Consider the following 20,213-nt stretch of genomic DNA (forward strand, 5'->3'; position numbering starts at 1 on the left):
TCTTGATGACCTTATAAACATAAGGGGCAAGTTAAGCGGGGCAAACACCATAATGGCGGAAAAACTCCTCCATCCGTGGGAGAAGAGAGAGCTAGTAGCCAATGATAAACGGGCAGGCATAGAGAACACAATACTCGGGACGGTGAACGTGCACTTCGTCCTCACCAGCGAGGATCAATTCTACATGGATGAGAAAGCTAAACTTGGTTTTGAATTCAGCCAAGTGCTTAGACATCATCGACGATTCCGGTCATCATGTCAGGTGACCGTTGAAAATCGGACATAGTCTTAGGGTTGCGGGGAATGATCTCCTCTACTGAAGGAAGAGCTTCATCTTCTGCGGCAGCGACATCGTCCATCCCGTGAGCAGAGAACACAACAGCCAAAGGAATGGTATGGCTCTCTTCATCAACATTAGAAGGAAGATTAGACATGGTTATGAAGTTTACAAGAATATGAGAGTGAAAGAAAGTTAAGATTCAGAAGGCAAAGAAGACTCAAGAAAATGAACGGAGTTTATGAAGAGCAAGGATGGTATGAAAGGAAGTAAAGTTTAAATAATGAGGAAACAATCCCTATTGATAGAGATTAAGGCACCGAATCCGAAACGGTTCATCATAATTGACACTAGAATCGAAACGGCAGAGCCAATCAAGGGTCACACGTGAATTGACACAATGTGTCGGGAATCAGCATCATGATGATGCATGACGTCATGACGTCACTTCTTTTCTTGGATCAGATGGTTCCAACAAATCACCCAGGAAATTTAGGGGTTTGAAATATGAAGTCCACAGAGAGCCACATCGCCTGTTTGTCTCAACGATCACGAGCGATGTTATCTCTTTATTGAACTCGCCTACGAAAACGACCATGAATGTTATTATTCGCTCATTGAACTCGCCCATGAGGACGACCTCAACGAGCGTAGGGACTAACTGTATGGGCTAGAAATTATCATAATTATATGTGGGCCAAATCAACATTAAGAGAGCCTTCGAAGGTTGCCACGCGTCATCCATGTGCTTTCAACAGAGGACGAAGGCGAGGTCGAAGTGACCCGACAAAGGACGAAGACGAGGTTGAGTTGACTTAACATAAGGACGAGGACGAGTACTCCCTTTAGCAGGACAGTAACGACTAGTTTTAGAGACCTTATAGAGAATATTCTCGGGAATATTCCTCCCATATGTACTATTAGGATTTTTGTGACCCATGTGCCCTTATAAATAGAAAGAGAAAGAATGGTAGAGGGGATTTGACACTCATTGTAAAAAATAATACATTGACATTCTCTTAAGATTCTTGTTTCATCATTAACATACAAAATACACCTTTTCTTTAGATCGGTGTCAATCTTTTCTCCCACGATCCAAAGAGGATCTGAATATTCTAAGGCTTATCATCATCCATCTTTGTAAGAGGGAATATCAAAGAATCTTACCTTTTTCGGGTGACTCACTTGCATTTATTTACATAAATACCATTTATTATCATTTACTACTATTTAATGTTATTCTCTTTGTTCTTGGACCATTGAATATTGCATTATTGTTGTTATTTATTGCTATTCTAACAGTACTCGTGACATCTTGCTACAAAATCCGTTAAACAACCTTTTGGATATTAATATTGGTTAAGATTAACTCCATTATATTAGAAAATCTAATTGTTTTAACCTAGATCTAAATTTCGGGTCTAACATTAGCTAGTTTTAACTTTTCAATTTTGGGGGTCAATTTTTAGCTTCTCCAAAAGATATTCTTAAAATTCTGTCAATAAATCCACGTATTAATTGGATATTCAATAAAATGAAAAAAAGAATTATAGTATATCAGGTACGTCAAAAAATGAAAAACGAAGAAGAAAAACATGTAAATTTCTCACTCTTATATTACTGATTTTAGTCCCAAACCACCAGATGTGCTAATTAAAATCTAATTTTCATCTTTGGATCAGTAAGTTTGGATACATGTATAGGTATTTTCTCAAAATGTTAAATCTTTAATTCAAATACCTAAAACCATAAATAAAAGAAAAAAGAACACCATCTAATTCTCAGGAAAGGATCAATCGCAATCCTCAAATTATTTCTGCTAGACCAATATATTTCCTTGGAGAACCGATAAATATTCTGCTAAGAAAATAAGTCGTGATAAGAAACGCTCAATTTTTCGCGCTCTTGGTATGAGTAACGATCCTCTTTCCAATCCAATTATAGCTGTAATGTTAGAAGTTTTTTGTAATGTTGTAAAGTTTTTTCAACTTTTTACTCTTGAAGCATGGTTAATGTTGAAAGAATAGATATGCTATCAAATCTGGCAATTAAATGTCAAATCAATTTTTATACGGTTCCTGTACATGTAATTCGTATATCAACAATCTTTAAAAAAATTTGTGGCGTCTGAAAAAGAGACTAAAGTTCCTTTTTCGTCATTCAAGTATTTGCAAAATGAAAACGTTCTATGAAGACTTTGACTAAACAACTAAACGAGCTTAAGACTTCAACAGCGTTATTTTTTGAAGGTTGACTAAGTTAACTAAACAAAAGTTAAGACTTCAACAGTATCAATAATGGAATGCAATCGATTATTAAAGGTTGCAAAGTACACTTGGGATAATTATAACCCTAACATACGTGTAGAATTGGTTATTTGGCCTCAATTAAATTAATTATTTGTCATAGTGTTCCTGCTAAGTTTGCTTTAGTTAAATTGATAGTTTTATCCAATTAAAATTTAGTTAATTTAACTCTAGAAATAAAATTACGTACATTAACCACAAATCACATGAGTTAGATGCTCCAATTTCATTACACAAAATACGAGGTCGAGTTTACAAATAAAAAATAAAGGAACAAAATTCACAATAATATTAAGATAAACGGCCCTCAATACAAGCGTTTGTCGTCTTTTCTCTCGCTTTATTTCTTCTTTAATTTGTATTTTCGCACAAATAGAAAGGTTTATTGATATTTTATTTATTTATTTGGAATCTTCTTACAGTTCTGATAATTCTATATATTGAACGCACACTTAATTATTACCTTCATTAGCATAGACATCAAGTGAGAAGTTAACTTGTGGGCACATCAACTAATTTTTTTTGGTAATTGACATCTTTTTATTAATCATTAAAGTAGTATGAAACAGTATTACTTCAGCACCACCAAACTGTATTGATAAACACGTAACTAAGTGATTACAATGAAAGCAACATGAACGACTCAAGTTGGAAAATAACAATAACTGGAAACTAGAACAACAGAGAAGAAGGGGATGAGAAATTAGAAGAATATTGAGATGAGAAAATCAGAAGGTTCACACCACATATTGCCTGCCTATTCCTTAGTAGTATTGCCTATTTAACTAACTCTCCTTTCCGGCAAATTCTTAATCACGTGTTCAGCCCTTGCCCACTAAATCTGTTAGCTTTGTTGGAATCTTCCTCACGCGCGTGCTTCTACGCGTAGTGTCATTTTGCCAATGCTTGCTGTCATCCCTCGTGGCAACTTGGTCAGCATCCTTATCAGCATTTGACTCTACCTGAACTGGTTCAGAACAATACCCACATACACAAAAGGAACCTTGTCCTTAAGGTTCAGAGCAGGTGGAAGTATATCAGAAGAGAAATCAGTCACTGAAAACGGGGTGATCTGTTCAGAACGTTCCCCAACACACTTCTTGAGCATAGAGATATGGAAAACCGGGCGAATCTTGGTTGCATATGGTAAGTCCAGCTTATAGGCCACTTTTCCAATTCTTTTGATGACTTTGAATGGTCCAAAATATCTACGGCCTAACTTATGATGTTGCTGGGAACGCAAGGAGTGTTAGCGATATGGCTTGATCTTCACAAACACCAAGTCTCCTGGCTGAAACGTGGCTTCTTTACGACTCTTATCAGCATTCATTTTCATCCTTACCTGAGCCTTGGCCAGATTATGTTTCAATAGGTCCATGACTTAGTCTCTTTGCAAGAGAAACTGCTCCACCAAGTCACTGGGATTGTCGTCGATGACATAACGAGTCATAGTAGGAGGCTTTCGGCCATACAATGCCCCGAAAGGTGTCATTCCAGCTGAAGTTTGTAGGGAAGTATTATACCAAAACTCTGCCCATGGAAGCATGGCAACCCAATCCTTAGGAGTATCAGCCACAAAGCATCGTAAGTATTGCTCCACACATTTGTTTAGAGCCTATGATTGCCCATCTGTCTGTGGATGATATGCGGTGCTCATGACTAGTGTAGTTCCCTATAGGCGGTGTATTTCTTGCCAAAAGAGGTGGATGAACCTAGGGTCACGGTCAGTGACTATAATGCGAGGAGGACCATGTAATCTGATGATTCCAACTACAAAGGCAACATCAACAGAGACTGCGGTAAAGGACGAGGGCAGAGGAATAAAGTGCACGTATTTGGTCAGTCGGTCCACTACTGTCATTATTGTAGTCTTCCCTCTTGAACTCGGAAGGCACGTAATGAAATCCATAGCTATGTCTTCAAAAACTAACTACGAAACTGGTAGGGGTTGAAGCAAACCCGCAGGGTGGTGATGGGTATTTTTCATTTGCTGGCAGGTTTGGAAAGAAGAAACAAAGTCCCGAACATCCTTTTTCATGAGTTTCCAGAAAAATTTAGAAGCTAGACGGTGATAAGTTCGAGCCACCCCAGCGTGCCCTCCTATAGAGGACGAATGAAATTCAATTAGCAGTTGTTGGCGCAGAGGTGAATCAGTAGGAATAACCAAGCGCCCCTTAAAAAATAATAAACCATCGCGGAAGCTGTAACCGTTGGTCAAGTCTGGATCTTGAGCAAGAGACTGTTGGAGGGCTATTAGTTCCGGATGGGTCGTGTTGTGGAGCCTTAATTCCGTCAGTAGATCTGGAATACACCCCGTAATAGCCATACATGCCGCTTCCGGCACTTGTGACAGAGCATCAGCTGCCCTATTTTGCTTTCCTGGACGATAGATAATAGAGAAGTCATATCCAACTAACTTGCTCAACCACTTCTGTTGCTCAGGAGTTTGGATAGTTTGGTTGGTAAGGTTCCTAAGGGCCTGCTGGTCAGTGTAAATTGTGAACCGACGTCCTAGAAAATATTGGCGCCATTTGCTTACTGCTTGAATGATGGCAAACATTTCTCTGTGATATGTGGAAGCTTGTTGCATCCTAAGGCTAAGTTTCTGGCTGAAGAAAGCCACAGGATGTCCTTTTTGGGATAAAATTGCTCCTATGCCTACTCCTGATGCATCTGTTTCTAGAGTAAATTCCTGGCAAAAATTTGGAAGAGCCAAGACAGGTGTGGAGCTAAGACACATGTTGAGCTTATCAAAAGCAACCTGTTGGTCTGGTGACCATTGAAATGCATCTTTGCTCAACAAATCAGTCAGAGGGACTGCTACAGATGCATAATGATGAATAAAACGACGATGGTATCCCGCGAGCCCCAGAAATCCACGCACCTCTTTCACCTAACGGGGTTGCGGCCATTGTTTCATGGTAGTGATCTTTGCTGGATCATCTGCTAAGCCATTGTGCGAGATGACATGACCCAAATAGTCAACAGATTGTTGACCAAACACACATTTGGATCGCTTGGCCACTAATTTATGATCCAGCAAGATCTGCAAGACATTGCGAAGATGTTCTAGGTGTTCCGACCAACCGGGGCTATAAACCAGGATATCGTCAAAGAACACCAAAACAAACAACAACAACAACAACAACAACAACAACCCAGTATAATCCCACTAGTGGGGTCTGTGGAGGGTAGTGTGTACGCAGACCTTACCCCTACCCTGGGGTAGAGAGGCTGTTTCCGATAGACCCTCGGCTCTCTCCCTCCAAGAACTCCCCACCTTGCTCTTGGGGTGACTCGAACTCACAACCTCTTGGTTGTAAGTGGAGGGTGCTTACCACTAGAGCAACCCACTCTTGTCTAAAGAACACCAAAACAAAGCGACGCAGAAATGGCCGAAAAATATCATTCATAGTGGCTTAAAAGGTTGAGGGGGCATTGGAGAGTCCAAACGACATAACTAAGAATTCATAGTGACTGTCATGTGTGCGAAGTGCTGTCTTCTCCACGTCCTCAGGCCGGACTCTAATCTGATGATACCCGGATAGGAGGTCCAACTTGGAGAAAAACTGGGCACCATACAACTCATCAAACAGTTCGTCAATAGTTGGAATGGGAAATCTATCACGAATTGTGACTGCATTCAATGCCCGATAATCTACACAAAACCACCAAGTTCCGTCCTTCTTACGAACTAGGAGGACTGGCGATGAGAATGGACTGGTGCTAGGATGAATAACCCCTTCTCTGAGCATGCCACTTACCAATTGTTCAATAACATGTTTTTGAAAATACGGATAACAGTAAGGTTTGACATTCACTGGTTCAACTCCCGGTAATAGATGAATGGCATGGTCCTGCGGCCTAGTCGGAGGAAGACCTTATGGCTTTTGGATAACCCCAACAAATGTATCCAATAAGTCCCCTAAGTCCGGTGGTGGGGCATCCGTGGCCATAACAGGTTCGACAACTAATTCAATTGGAAAAAGGAAGATATGACATCGGTGGCCGTCATACGCCGGATAGTATGCAATTGAACATGTTGGATATCTGTTGGTAGGTCACCTTGCCAAGTGAAACGATGGTCATTAAGAGTGAATTCAAAAACTCGAGCACCGTAATCAGAGACAACCGGCCCCAAGGTTGCTAGCCATGACATGCCGATGACCAAATCCGATCCATGGAGGGGTAATACATAGAAATCCATAGTAAGGTTGCAACCCTGAATGGAGAAGGGAACTTGGCGATAGACACCATCACAACTTAGTCTCTGGCCGCTGCTCACCATCACAGAAACACGAGGAATAGGCTCGATGGGGAGCTGAAGAAATTTAGCAACTCGAGATTGGATAAAGTTATCAGTAATTCCACCATCAAGGAGAACTTGCACCGGTAAACCATTAAAACGAAGAGTGTTGGAGGAAACACCACCCGCTAAAGCATGATACGAAATCGAGGAGTGCTCCTGAACTTCCAAACACTGCAGCTCCTCAGCGAGAAGATCATCTGGAACGAAATTCTCTGGTATGGCTACTTCATCCTCTGGGCCATCAGTTAAGAGGAACAACTGGGGCCAGTCTTACAACGATGGTTAGGGGAGTATTTTTTATCACAATGGTAGCAAAGGCCCTTCTCGCGTCGACTCTGCATCTCCGCCGTGGTAAGGCGTTTGAAAGGCAACCGAGCAGGAGGAGCCGGAGAAGGAGCTGCGGGCAAGGTGGGTGAAGAATGATTGGGTAATATGGGCTGGGAGCGGGCAAAAGCGGGTCGAATAGGCAAAATCCTTTGTTCATGCATATGGGCCGAAGTAATGGCCTGGTCCAAGGTGGTGGGCTGATGAATGGTAACAAAAGACAAAATATCAAATCTAAGGCCCGATAGAAATACCTCACCCAAATACCACTCCGGCAACGAATTGGTTTCATTCAACAAAGCCTCAAAACGACTCTGAAATTCAGCCACTGTTGAATTCTGGCGGAGCTTTGATAACCGGCCGGCAGGTGACTGGACATGGCGTTTACGAAAGAGGATGCGTAATTTCTCGGTAAAACTGGTCCAATCACTGAGTTGTTTGTTCCGGTAAAGCCACCTGTACCATTCCAAAGCTTCGCCGTTATGATAGAACAAGGCAACAATGAGTTTCTCCTCTTCAATAATACCATAGAAGTCGAAGTAACGATCAGCCTGAAAGATCCACGCCTCCGGCACGTCACCATGAAAACGACTGAAATCCACTGGTGCCGGCTTGTGGCGAAGAGGAGAAAAACCCTTTGAAGAAGCAACGGGAAAACCCACTGGTCCTGCACACCTTTGGAGCGAGAAACATCAAATAACGATAATCGAGTGATGGGAGTAGCCACCTGAGTGACTAGATCCTGAATCACCAACTGTTGGCTAACCATGGCAGCACGAATATCTGCATCCGATGAAGACGGTGCAAGCAGACCATCAGAGGCTTTGAGTTTTGAGTCAGCCGACATAGTAGTCGAGGAAATGTAAGCACCAATGAAACAGTATTACTTCAGCACCACCAAATTATATTGATAAACAAGGAACAAAGTGATTACAATGAAAGCAGCATGAACGACTCAAGTTGGAAAATAACAATAACTAGAAACTAGAACAACAGAGAAGAAGGGGATGAGAAATTAGAAGAATATTGAGATGAGAAAATCAGAAGGTTCACACTACATATTGCCTTCCTATTCCTTAGTGGTATTGCCTGTTTAACTCTCCTTTCCAGCAAATTCTTAATCACGTGTTTAGCCCTTTCCCACTACAAAATCTGCTAGCTTTGTTGGAATCTTCCTCACGCGCGTGCTTCTACGCGTAGTGTCATTTTGCCACTGCTTACTGTCATCCCTCGTGGCAACTTGGTCAGCATCCTTATCAGCATTTGACTCTACCTGGTTCACAATATAGTAAATTACAAATCTTTGTTGTAGCTACCTCAACTAGCTATCTAAAGAAGCATTACCAAACAAACTCCTCTATGACTATACTGAGAAATATGAAGCACACCTACTAGGGAGGTTTTCTTCCATTACTCAAACAAAGTAATGAGTACTAGAAAACAAACAAGCCTATCAATTACAACCAGAAAATTACATAATCCATGACAACACTAAACATCTGTGCTCTAATATTGCAAATGTATGCAATGTTCCGGGAAATGGAGTCAACTTCTTTTCTAGTCTTCTGACTATTTCATTAAGTACTTATTACCTTGTTAGCTGCAGACTTGTAGACAGCACTATCTTCGGCCATTACTTGCTTCAACTTCGTCACTATCACTAGCTTAATCCTGGGTGCTGAGATTGCCAAAGGACAGAGATCATTACTAGCTCAGAAAGTACAATTACTTGAAAAAATAAACAGTACACTGATGCTTTAGAATTCAAATTGAAAATATTTGGGTATGTAAAAGAATATTGCTTTAAGTGACAAAGATAAATGGCTCATACTACCGTTATCAAAAAAAAAAAAAAAAAGAAATGCTCAAATTATCTAGTTTCCCGCGCGAAGCGCGATCGTAAAAGACATTTTAAATTTACTAAATATATTATTTTGTTAATAAAACATAAAATCTTCAATACAAGGATTAAAAAAATAGCTCTCTATATCTTCAATCTGATAGACTTGATAAAAAGTATCTATTGTTGAATCAAGTGAACATTCTCTTGAAACAGAAACATCAACTTAGTTTGAAACGGCAATTCAAGTTTTAACTTTGAGAATTAACTAAATCACTATCATACCACGATAAATACACAGTGAAGAATCAAATATAGCGTAACAAAGATCTTAGTACTTTAGATGGTCCATCAAATTGTACGATCTCTCAACATATTTCTGATCTACGCTTGGCACGGTTTTTAAAGACATTTCATCTCGCAAGCATCAATCATAAACGAAACTTAATTTTTAACAAAAACGAACAAAACTATAATAGTCAACTTAAAATTGTTGTTCACTTAAATATGATAATGGACAATCAAAGCAAATTCAAAGGAGGTTAGCACGCGCTAAGTGCCTTCTTCTTTCTTTTCTTGCAATGACTACTGTCTTTGTTCAAAATTATGAAATAATCAAAATGTCAAAAATTTTGAAAGGAAAAGAACTCAAAAACCTTATTGCATTCATGGACATAGACACACTTATATTAGATACTAACATGTGCTTTTCTTTAAAATATTTATAAGGAACAAAATAAAATAAAAAATATATACTGTGGCCCAAATATACCAACTCTCAAAATCATAAGACAAAATACAGCCTTGTTTTAGCAATCAAAAGAAAACAAACGAAAAGTACGCAAAATGGAAAAAGTGTGTTACAACTTGGATGCCTTAATTTCTCTTGCTTGTCCACTATTTTCTACCCTCATCCATTCTGCATAAACAACTTACATCATCTGAATTTTCTATAGCAGGGCTCAATGGTGATTAATTCTATACCTAAGAAATAGACAACTGTAAAAGAACAAAAAATGATCGAACGTTAAGCCTGAGAACTGCTAACTGAATTGATCTAAAAAAATTAGAGAATATGTTAGGGAGACCTGATCATATAAGCATCGTCTTTTTGTTTCTATGTGGTTGCTGCTGAGTCCATTTTTTTATGTTATTCAGACTCCCACTGAAGCCTGAGAGATGACAAAGTATTATGGCTCTCAAATGGTTTTTGTAACGACCCGACCGGTCGTTTTGAGAATTAGCGTCTCGTTCGGTGGCTTAAGGTTTTGAGTAGTTTCATGTTATGTATTATTACTTGAGTGTGTGGTCGAGCTCAATTTTTCGGATGATTCGGGATTGATTTGGAAGAACAATTCTTGTTTTAAAAGTTTGTGTGAAAAGAGTTTATCGGAGTTTGACTTTTGTGAAGACGATTTCAAAATGGTATTTTGACTTTATATGGTGATTTTGGACTTAGACGTGTGTCCGCATTTGGATTCGGAGGTCCTTAGGTTGATTTGATGCATTTTGACGAAAATTGAAAAGTTGAAGGTTTGGAAGGTTGAAAGGTTTGACCGGGAGTTGACTTTATTGATATCAGGTCCGGATTTCGATTTCGGAGTTGGTATAGCTCCGTTATGTCATTTAGAACTTGCATGCAAAATTTGACTTCATTCCGGATTGATTTGTTATGATTCGGCGTGAGTTGTAAAAGTTGAAAGTTCATAAGTTCATTAAATTCGATTTGAGATATGATTCATAGTTTTGATATTGTTTGATGTGATTTGAGGCCTCGAGCAGGTCCGCGTTATATTTTTGGACTTATTGGTACGTTCGAACAGGGTTCCGAGGGGTTTGAGTGAGTTTCGGATAGGTTTGAGATGTGTTGCGCTCGTTTTTGATGTTTCGACTTCGTTTCTTCTAGCATAAATGGTACCACATTAAGAAAATGAACTCCAATTTCTATTTTGATTGAAGCATTAGATCTGTATCGTAATTACGAAGCCATAGCAAAAAGAATTGTCAGATTTGGACATCGTATGAGGTAGTTATGCTCATTTTAGTGTCGGAAAAGAGAGTTGGTGTTAGTGCTTCGCATATGCGGAGTTGGTTCAGCATCTGCGACCCCGTAGGTGCGAGAAATGATCCGCAAAAGCGAAAATGACAGTTGAAAATGCACAGGTGCGGATTTTTGTCGCAAAAGCAAAAATCCCTGTGTATAAAAAAAATCAGATCGCGTTCTTTTGGTATTTTGAGCATATCTTGAGTTCTAGAGCTCAAATTGAGATGATTTTCACGGTGTTCTTCTCGTCTTTTCATGGGGTCAGTATCTAACTATAATTTTTGTATTGTAATATGATTACAGAAGTTCATTTTTGAATTAATCCATATTTTGATTGGAGAATTGAGGGTTTTTATCAAAAACTTTTCTAAAGAGAATAATTGAGTTTTGAACATCGATTCGAAGTTGGAATTAGATGAAATTAGTATGGTTGGACTCGTAATTGAATGTGTTGTTAAAATTTATGAGTTTTATCGGATTTCGAGGTGTGATCTCAGGGTTGACTTTTTGGGTTGACTTTTTAGTTTTCATTAAAGATCGAAGCGTTATTTTTCGGAGTTGTTTCCTATGGCTTTTATTTATGATATCAAATTATTTTGGCTAGATTTGAGTCGTCCGGAGGTTGTTTCATACGAGAAGGTCATTTTAGAGTATCAATTTAGCTTCTTTGAGGTAAGTATCTTGCCTAATTTTATGTGGGGAACTACCCCTTAAGATTTGAGTCATTTGTGCTAATTGTGTGATGTGAAAGCCGTGTACGCGAGGTGACAAGTACGTACTCGGGCTTATTTTTGAAAATTGACCGGTTTAGACTCTTAGCCTTCTTTTCATGTATTTATTTAAAATTGTTAGCACATGTTATATTTTTTATTCGCCATGTCTACTATCACATGCTATATTTGAAGTTGTCGTTACATGTCACATCCTTTACTTGTTGAGCTAGCTCTTATATGATTTATCTGAAGTTGTTACCACTTTTATCATTATGTGATCTCTTTTATTGTCGAGTTATTCTTAGTTGAAATTATTGTACATGATATCCTTTTGTTGTCTGGTTATTCTCATGCATTTAGACGTAGTACTAGTTCGTGTCATCTTTCTTTCATTGTTAGCCTAATTCATACACTAGAACCCAGAGTTTGCCATTTCATGGAGATACTTTCACTATTGAGTTTATCCTTAAACAATTAAATAGAATTGAGGTTATCGAAAGTCATTAATCTATTTTAAATTGAAGTTGTATTTAAAGGGGGTGTTGTTCCTTGTGAGTTACTTTCCCGCTCGTTTTGTTGTTATTAAGATTTTATACACATTGTGTTTAGCCGTGGGCTTTTTGTTGTGAAAATAATGATATTGTTGGATCTTTGGAAAGGCCGTGGCCTATGGGCACTTGTGTTATGAGTTGATACGTCGTGTTATTATGATGTTAGCATTTATGAATTGTTGTGTGGTTTGGTTGTTGTTATGCGGAGTATAAAGGTGGTATTTCACCGTTGTTATGCGAGGCATAAGGGTGGCATCTCACTGTTGTTGAATGTACGAAGTGATAAGGGTGACTTGTGTTATTGTCAGGGCGGAATGATACAAGTGGCTATTATACAGAGTGATACGGTGGCTATCAGAGAGATAAGCGTGGCTAACGATATTGTTAGGGCGGGATGATACGGATGGCTATCGGAAAGATAAGGGTGGCAATGTCAGGGATGATGTGTGATGGCTTAGGGACATTGTGTTGGTGATTTTTGTGTGATGGTGTGCTTTTCCTTGTGTCTGTCACACACCTTACGTGACTTGTTTTGTTGCTTCGATGAACTACTCGAAATAATTGATATTACTTGTTGACTGGGGCTGCAGTAGTACACTAGCACAAGCATACAGCGTAGCATGCCACTTATACTAGCTCAGGAATATGAAACTTGACATTTATTGATCATGCCCATGTGTTCTTGTATTATCCGTATTTATGTTCGCTATTGAGCATGTGACCATACCGGGCGGATTTTGATTGTGAGCCTATGACCATGCCGGGTGGATTGTGATTGTGAGCCTGTGAGCACGCCAGGCGGATTGTGAATGTGCGCCTGTGATCATGCCCGGAGGATTGAGATGTTGGCACGTGAGTTATCCGTGCGTTTGTGATTCGAGATGCGGGCACGAGGTACCGTGGGTATATATGATGGTAGGTTGAGACCCGTGACTTGTGACTATGAAATGAGGTATCACAAAGTGATTTCATTGTGAATCTTATGTTAGAACGACTTGATTAATTGATTGTCTTTGTGTTCCTTATTCGGTTCCTTACCCAAATAAGAAATCAGATTTGAGGAGGAAGAGATTCAATGATAAAGAATGTATTTACATAAGAAAGGAAAGAGAGAGTTGAGGTAAGGGCAAATTACAGGAAGAAGACAAAACCAAAAGGAAGGGAAACATAAGGAAGGGTATTAAAGGAGGGGCAAACGTATTATAACCGTGGCGGAGGGAGGGCAAAGAGTTGTGTCTATTTAATATAAGGTTAATGACAGTTAATGTTTGATTTGCAAAATGAGGGCAAAGGATTGTGTCTATTAGAAATAATTTAACGGTGAAATAAGAGGGGAAAGAGAAAAAACTGTGGAAAAAAGAGAAATGCAATTCCTGCTAAATGAGCCTGCCACATCACCGGGCAAATGGCTCTCAATTATATATATATATATATATATATATATATATATATATATATATATATATATATGTAAAAAGGGAATGTATGAGGCAAATATAGTTAGTCATACAGTGGCCAAAGACAAACCTTAGAATTGAAGATATTCTGTATCGCCTTATTGAGATCATTTTTCAACTCAGAATCTTTGATGGTATTACCTACAATCAACATTTTCAAACTCGGTGTACTCACAGATCCCTGCTGGACAAATGTCTTCATTTCTAGGCACCTTTTAATCTTCACTTGTTTGAGATTTGGGAATTCTAGAGCACGCTCCGTCAGAAAGAAATGCCCCAGCTTTGGTAGCTTTATGAGTTCCAGCTTTACCAAATGGGGAAATATGGACACATTAGTTATTTCTACTCCTTGTTCCTCTTTTGTGATCACCTCTTCCATTGATGGGCAATTTTCTATCTCTAGTATTCGGAGATTCAGCATACCTCTGGTCACTGATGGAGGCACCAAGTTTCTCAATTTGTCACACCCAAATACTTTCAATTTGTCAAGTTTGCTGAAGTCAACAGTTGGAAATCTGTGAGACCATAGAGCACTTATGCTATCAGCCCCAATGACTTCTAGCTCTTCCAAGATGGGACAAGAAACCTGCCAAAATTGAAGGCGTTCAATATCTTATAAGGGATGAAAACTCAATCTAGCTTCAAGTACAAATGGAAAAATGAACCATATCTCATCTTATATCAAGGTACGTAAATGGAAGTGCAAAATTAGTAATTAAATGAAATGGTGGTATTAGAATTAGTGTGATTTTTAAATTCATGAATATCACTCTAAGTACAAACTATCTTATGTGGCGTTAAAGTAACTAAATTAATAAAAGTTACAAATTATTCTTTTAGCATTAAAGTAATTGAACTATGTGGACTATGGAGCTGCTTAGAAAATACCAATGATTGCAGGGTCAAAATTTTGGCAACACGCCACTTGCCACATACTCCCTCCGTTCCAATTTATGTGAACTTGTTTGATTAGGCACAGAGTTTAAGAAAAAATAAAGACTTTTGAAATTTGAGGTCCTAAACAATTCAAAAAGAGCCCCAGAGTATTTGTGTGGTTATAAAAGCTTCTAATTAAGGGTAGAATTATAAGTTTAAGCAAAATTGTTTCCAAATTTAGGAAGGGGTCATTCTTTTTGGAACGGACCAAAAAGGAAATAAGTTCACATACTGGAACGGAGTAGTAAGTGTTTTGCCGCTTTATAAATTCCACATTAGTAAATTAATAAATATTCAGTGTAAAAATATTTGATTATACTATTCTATAAAACAAAAGACAACTAAAAAGCACTCAAATGACACAAAAACAGGAAAAATAAAATGAATTACAGTATAAAGAAGTTCAATTTTATAAGTGGAGATCTCATGGGGAGGGGTTAAAAAAATGTGAAAAGCCAAAACAGAGATTGCGTAAGAAATGAAGGGAAGATGTTTGTTCAAAGTTGAAGGGAGAACTTGATTTTTAAAGCAAAATTAGAGAGGAGAAATAATTTACACCTATATAAAAAGTAGTTATAAAATTATTTTGGTGAAGTAGTTAATACTAGTTATACAATCAAAATAATTAGTTTCTCCTTTCCGTTCCAATATTTATTACTAGTAGCAGTAAAGACAGAAAGATAGCAGTAGAGCAGTGGTGTAATAAATTGCAGCCTTTTGAGACTCGGTGTACTCACAGATTCTAGGACAAACGTCTCCATTTTAGGGCAGATATAAATCTTGACTTCTCTAAGAAGTTGAAATTCTAGAGCACGCTCCGTCAGAAAGAAATGCTTCAGCTTTCGTACATTATTGAGCTGAAGCTTTTCCAAACGGGGAAATAAGGACTCTTTAGTCATTTCTTCTCCTGGTTCATCTTGTGTGATCACTTGTTCCATTGATGGACATGCTTCTATCTCTAGCATTCGAAGATTCAGAAGACCTCTGGCCACTGATGGAGACATCAAGTTTCTCAAATTTTCACACCAAAGTAGGACCAATATTTCAAGTTTGCTGAAGTAGCCAGTTGAAAGTTGGCGAGAGCATAAAGCAGTTATGCTATCAACCGTATAGAGTCTTAGATCTTCCAGGTTGGGACAAGAAACCTGCAAAATGTGAGGGCATTGCATAAATATATATCTTCAATCACGAATAGAAAACATGAAGTGAAGAACTAATTTTATGAAAAGGTGAAATTATATTACAATTGATATGATGTGATATACATTTTAATTCGTAAAAACAGTGAAGTTTCATGATAGTACGTCATACGCAGAAGTGTACCTTTTCATCAAAAAGAGCATTTGAGTCTGTGATAGAGCTGCCTTCTAACATTCTATTGCTGGTTGTTGGCAAGAAACCTCTAAACCGGAGTACGTAGTATAATTCCATTTCTCGTAACTGAGGGAACTCAATACCCTCAACAGTGTCGTCATTGCAAAAGTGAGTGAGGCATCTTAGATCGCTAAGTTTTATGTCATATAAATTGGGGAACTTGATTATACGTGTCCTCCTCAGAGTGATCTCCTCTTCCTCATTATCAGAGGAAGCTATTGTCGAGTTTGACGAACTCCCTGCAGCCAAAGGAAGAGAAAAAAGATACTGTAGACTACGACAGCAGCTTACTTTCAGGCTTTCGAGTATGGGGAACGGAATATTGTTCTGACTGTGGATCTTCAATGAATCAATATTTGTGTCGAGAAGATGCTCAACATAATCACAATCGGCCAGATAGAGATCTTTCACGTTCTGAAATCCATCGAGCAGCAACTCGGTCAGCACATTCTTGGACCCATTTCCTCTTGAATGTACAAGTTCACTCTTCCTCAACAGACAGCGGATCCAATCACCCAATGGATTGATCTCGTTAACCTCGAGATCCATAATCCTGTCGTAAATACCCAGTTTTGGAGAATGCTTGCCCGAAGTGGAACTGTTGCCCAGTTTTTGAGAATGCTTGACGGAAGTGGAGAGTTTTAGAGAATACTGTGTCAACTTGGAGGAAAGGGCCAAGTTACAGTGAATCACATCTGGCGAACATTTAGTCAATGTTAGTGCAGTCAATTCCAATGAGGATTCCAGCTCCCTCAAGGTGGAATAACTACAATCTTCTACTCCCATCATATGTAGTTCCTCCAATCGAACTAGTCCTGATAAGACCCCTTCTGAAATCCTTTTAAGTGCTTTTTCCTCATTCCAAAACTCTAACATAATTAGATTTTTCAATTCTCCTATCTCCACTGGTAGCTCCATTAAGGAAGAATCTCTAATACTGAGAATTTTCAAATTGATAAGTTTGTCAATAATGGATATGTCCTCCAACAATAAACTACTCAGACACAACGTCCTCAGATTTGACAACCTCTGAATCGATGCTGGACAAGGCAGAACGGGTTCCTGGTATCTGGCTCCCCTCACGCTTAAGACATTGACTTTACTCATCTCAGCAAAAAAATTATCCTCTAGTTTGATCGATTGATCATCAAAGAGTTTTAACATTAGTAACTCAAGTCTCGGGCAAGATATTGGTATAGGAAGCTCATTTAATCTTTTCGCAACAATAGACATGTGAGTATATTGTTGGTAAGCTTCTTCACTTGGAAACACTGGTGAGTTCACATCGTGACTTACCAAAAAAACATGCTTTCCCTCAGATGCAAAATATATAGCCACATCGCGGACCACATCGTGCATTTTGACATGACCTTTGGTGGTGCCTTCGGATAACAAGAATCGATCTTTCAGTACTTCTAACTGATTATGCACCCTTTTTCTTGCTGCTTCTAATTTTTTTATTTTCGAAAAGATGCCAAGTCCCAATCAATATCTAAGTAATTCTTCAGGCCAAATATTACTATCTTCCTCGAACAAGGAACAAAGCAAAAATAGGTTCCTGACTTCATCACTTTCCAAGTGATCATAGCTTAGCTTTAGAGGTATATACACATCTTTAATCACTTCATCGATAATTGTTGGTGCAGATTGTTGTAATTGTTTAAGGGCATCCACCCAAAAATCCTTTTTTTTACACTTTAGTGCTCCTGCAACAATACTAAGGGCAAGCGGCAACTCATTGCATTCTTGCGCAACATCTTTTGCAATGTCACGAAGAGAAGGATCGTCAACTGAATTACCGGCGTAGTGCCTGAACAGAACCCATGCTTCTTCTTTAGATAAGGTTCCAACTTCCGTGATACTTTGAGCATTCATTGTTTCACAAACCGTTCGGAAACGCGATGTCAATATCACCTTGCATCGGTGGTTGTGGTTGCTACCGATGGAAATTCCAAGTTTCTTTAGATCATTATCCTGAAGAGCTTTCCACATATCATCCAAGATTACAAGGACACTGCCCGGGCCCCTTAACCTTAAAAGCAGCTTATCTCCATTTTCACACAAATTGTTCCCTGTTAGTGTCAGACCGATTCCTCCTGCGATCTGGCCCTGAATTTTGTGCAAGTCTAGTGTCTGACTGACATCTACCTTGACAACCTCATCAAACAACTTTTGTTGTTTCACCACTTCTCTGATTTTCTCAGCCAGTGTCGTTTTACCAACACCGCCCATACCGCATATCCCAATAATAGAGATACTCTCATCTTCCAAAGCTCTCATGACCTCTTCCTCCTTTTCTTTTCTGGATTGAAGCTCCACACCACCGTTACTAGGTATAAATCCAGTTTCGACACGATGGGAGAATTTAACATCATGTACTTCTCCTTCAGTTTGAAGTTTGGTCACCTTCTGTGCAATTTCATCAGATCTCTTGCTCAGCAAGTAGCGTGACTTTAAGTTTGGAAACCAGCCATAGAAACAACCTCTTTCAACCTCAGATCTACGTAGCAGTATACTCTCCGCATCGGCAATTGTCTTTTCAGTACTAGTTAGCCAAGCATCGACGTTGGAGAAAATGCCTTCTAAGTTCCTCTGGGCATCAACCACTCTTTGCTGCACCCTACTTCTCATGACCTTCAGCTTCGGAGATTCAGTCTCAAGAGATGTGATGTGCTTCTCATAGTAAAAGAAGTACTGGATCTCTTTCTTAACTTTCTCGATAAACCAATCAGTAACTTTTCCCCAAACTTTAGATATCTCTTTCTTAACTCTCTCTTTCAACCAAGCAGTGACTTTTTCCAAAACGGACCGGAAAAACCAAATTATGACCAAAACAAGAACTGGCTGGATCAACCACTCTTCAACTTTTTCCACAACTTTGGATAAGACTTCCATAGCTATCTCCTTAATTCTTCACAGGCTACTGTAATACAGAAATGAGGTCTTTCTGCGATCCTCTGAAGTCTGAACTCTGCTAACTTTGGTTCTTAATAGAATCTTTTTTTCCCCTTTCTTTTCCGATGTTTTTGACTAGATTTCGTAGTAAAAGGAAGCAAAGGTAGGATGAATATGAATCTAAGGGATAGAATTTTGTTTTTCTTCTTTTTTGATGTTTTTGACTAGATTTCGTAGTACAAGGAAGCAAAGGTAGGATGGAAATGAAAGCTTAGGAATAGAAACTTTTTTTTTTCTTTTGATGTTTTTGACTAGATTTCGTAGTACAGGGAAGAAAAGGTAGGATGGAAATGAAAGCTTAGGAATAGATGTTTTTTTTTTCTTTTGATGTTTTAAAGTAAATTTGGTAGTAGTACTAGGAAGCAAAGGTATGATGAAAATGAAAGCAGAGGAATAGATATTGTTTTTCTTTCTTTTGATGTTTTAAAGTAGATTTGGTAGTACTAGGAAGCAAAGGTATGATGAAAATGAAAGCAGAGGAATAGAGTCTTTTGTCAATTCAAGGAGCAATGCGAAGGAGAAAATGTTTACAGGGAAACTTTGAGAGTGAATGCAGAGTCTATAGAAGTTAGAACAATCTAGTTTTCTGTGTTCAATCGGAAGCAGAGGATATGAAGAAGAGGAATAGAGAAAGTTAGATGGACAGTGGTCGGTTCGGTTTTATAGAATTTCGGTTGGTTCGGTTAATTCGGTTTTCGGTTTGTGATTTTAATAATTAAAATCGAACTATAATAACTTCAGTTCGATTTATTCATGTTCGGTTCAGTTTAATCGGTTCGAGTTTCGATTTAACCATGACAAAAATAATACAAAACAACAAAAATAGATTATTCTTTACCGCTGACGCAAGTGCTTCTACTATCAATAGACATTCTACCTAATGATTGCCCAAAATCAAATGAAACAGGACAATAGTTTGTAACATTCTTGGGAAAAAAGAAATTTGAGTTACAGATGGCTTTCCCTCTCCAATCTTCAAAGACAAGTAGATGCACCAATTAGCAATATGTGTAACTGTAGCAGGCATATAAGGAAGAACCTAAAGTACAAGAAGATAATTTCACGGTTGTCGCACCTACTATTCATAAGTTCTCCATGCAGCCTTGCTTTCTTCCTTGCTCTCCTTG

The 20,213-nt window shown here is 38.6% G+C and overlaps 1 pseudogene; it reads right to left on the reverse strand.

Moving 5' to 3' along the window:
• Positions 1-3,099: 3,099 nt before the first annotated feature.
• LOC104101707 (probable disease resistance protein At4g27220) lies at positions 3,100-19,832 on the reverse strand (annotated as a pseudogene).
• Between the last annotated feature and the right edge of the window lie 381 nt (positions 19,833-20,213).

The sequence above is a fragment of the Nicotiana tomentosiformis genome, chromosome 12, assembly GCF_000390325.3.
Source record: "Nicotiana tomentosiformis chromosome 12, ASM39032v3, whole genome shotgun sequence".
In the NCBI taxonomy this organism is placed as follows: domain Eukaryota; kingdom Viridiplantae; phylum Streptophyta; class Magnoliopsida; order Solanales; family Solanaceae; genus Nicotiana; species Nicotiana tomentosiformis.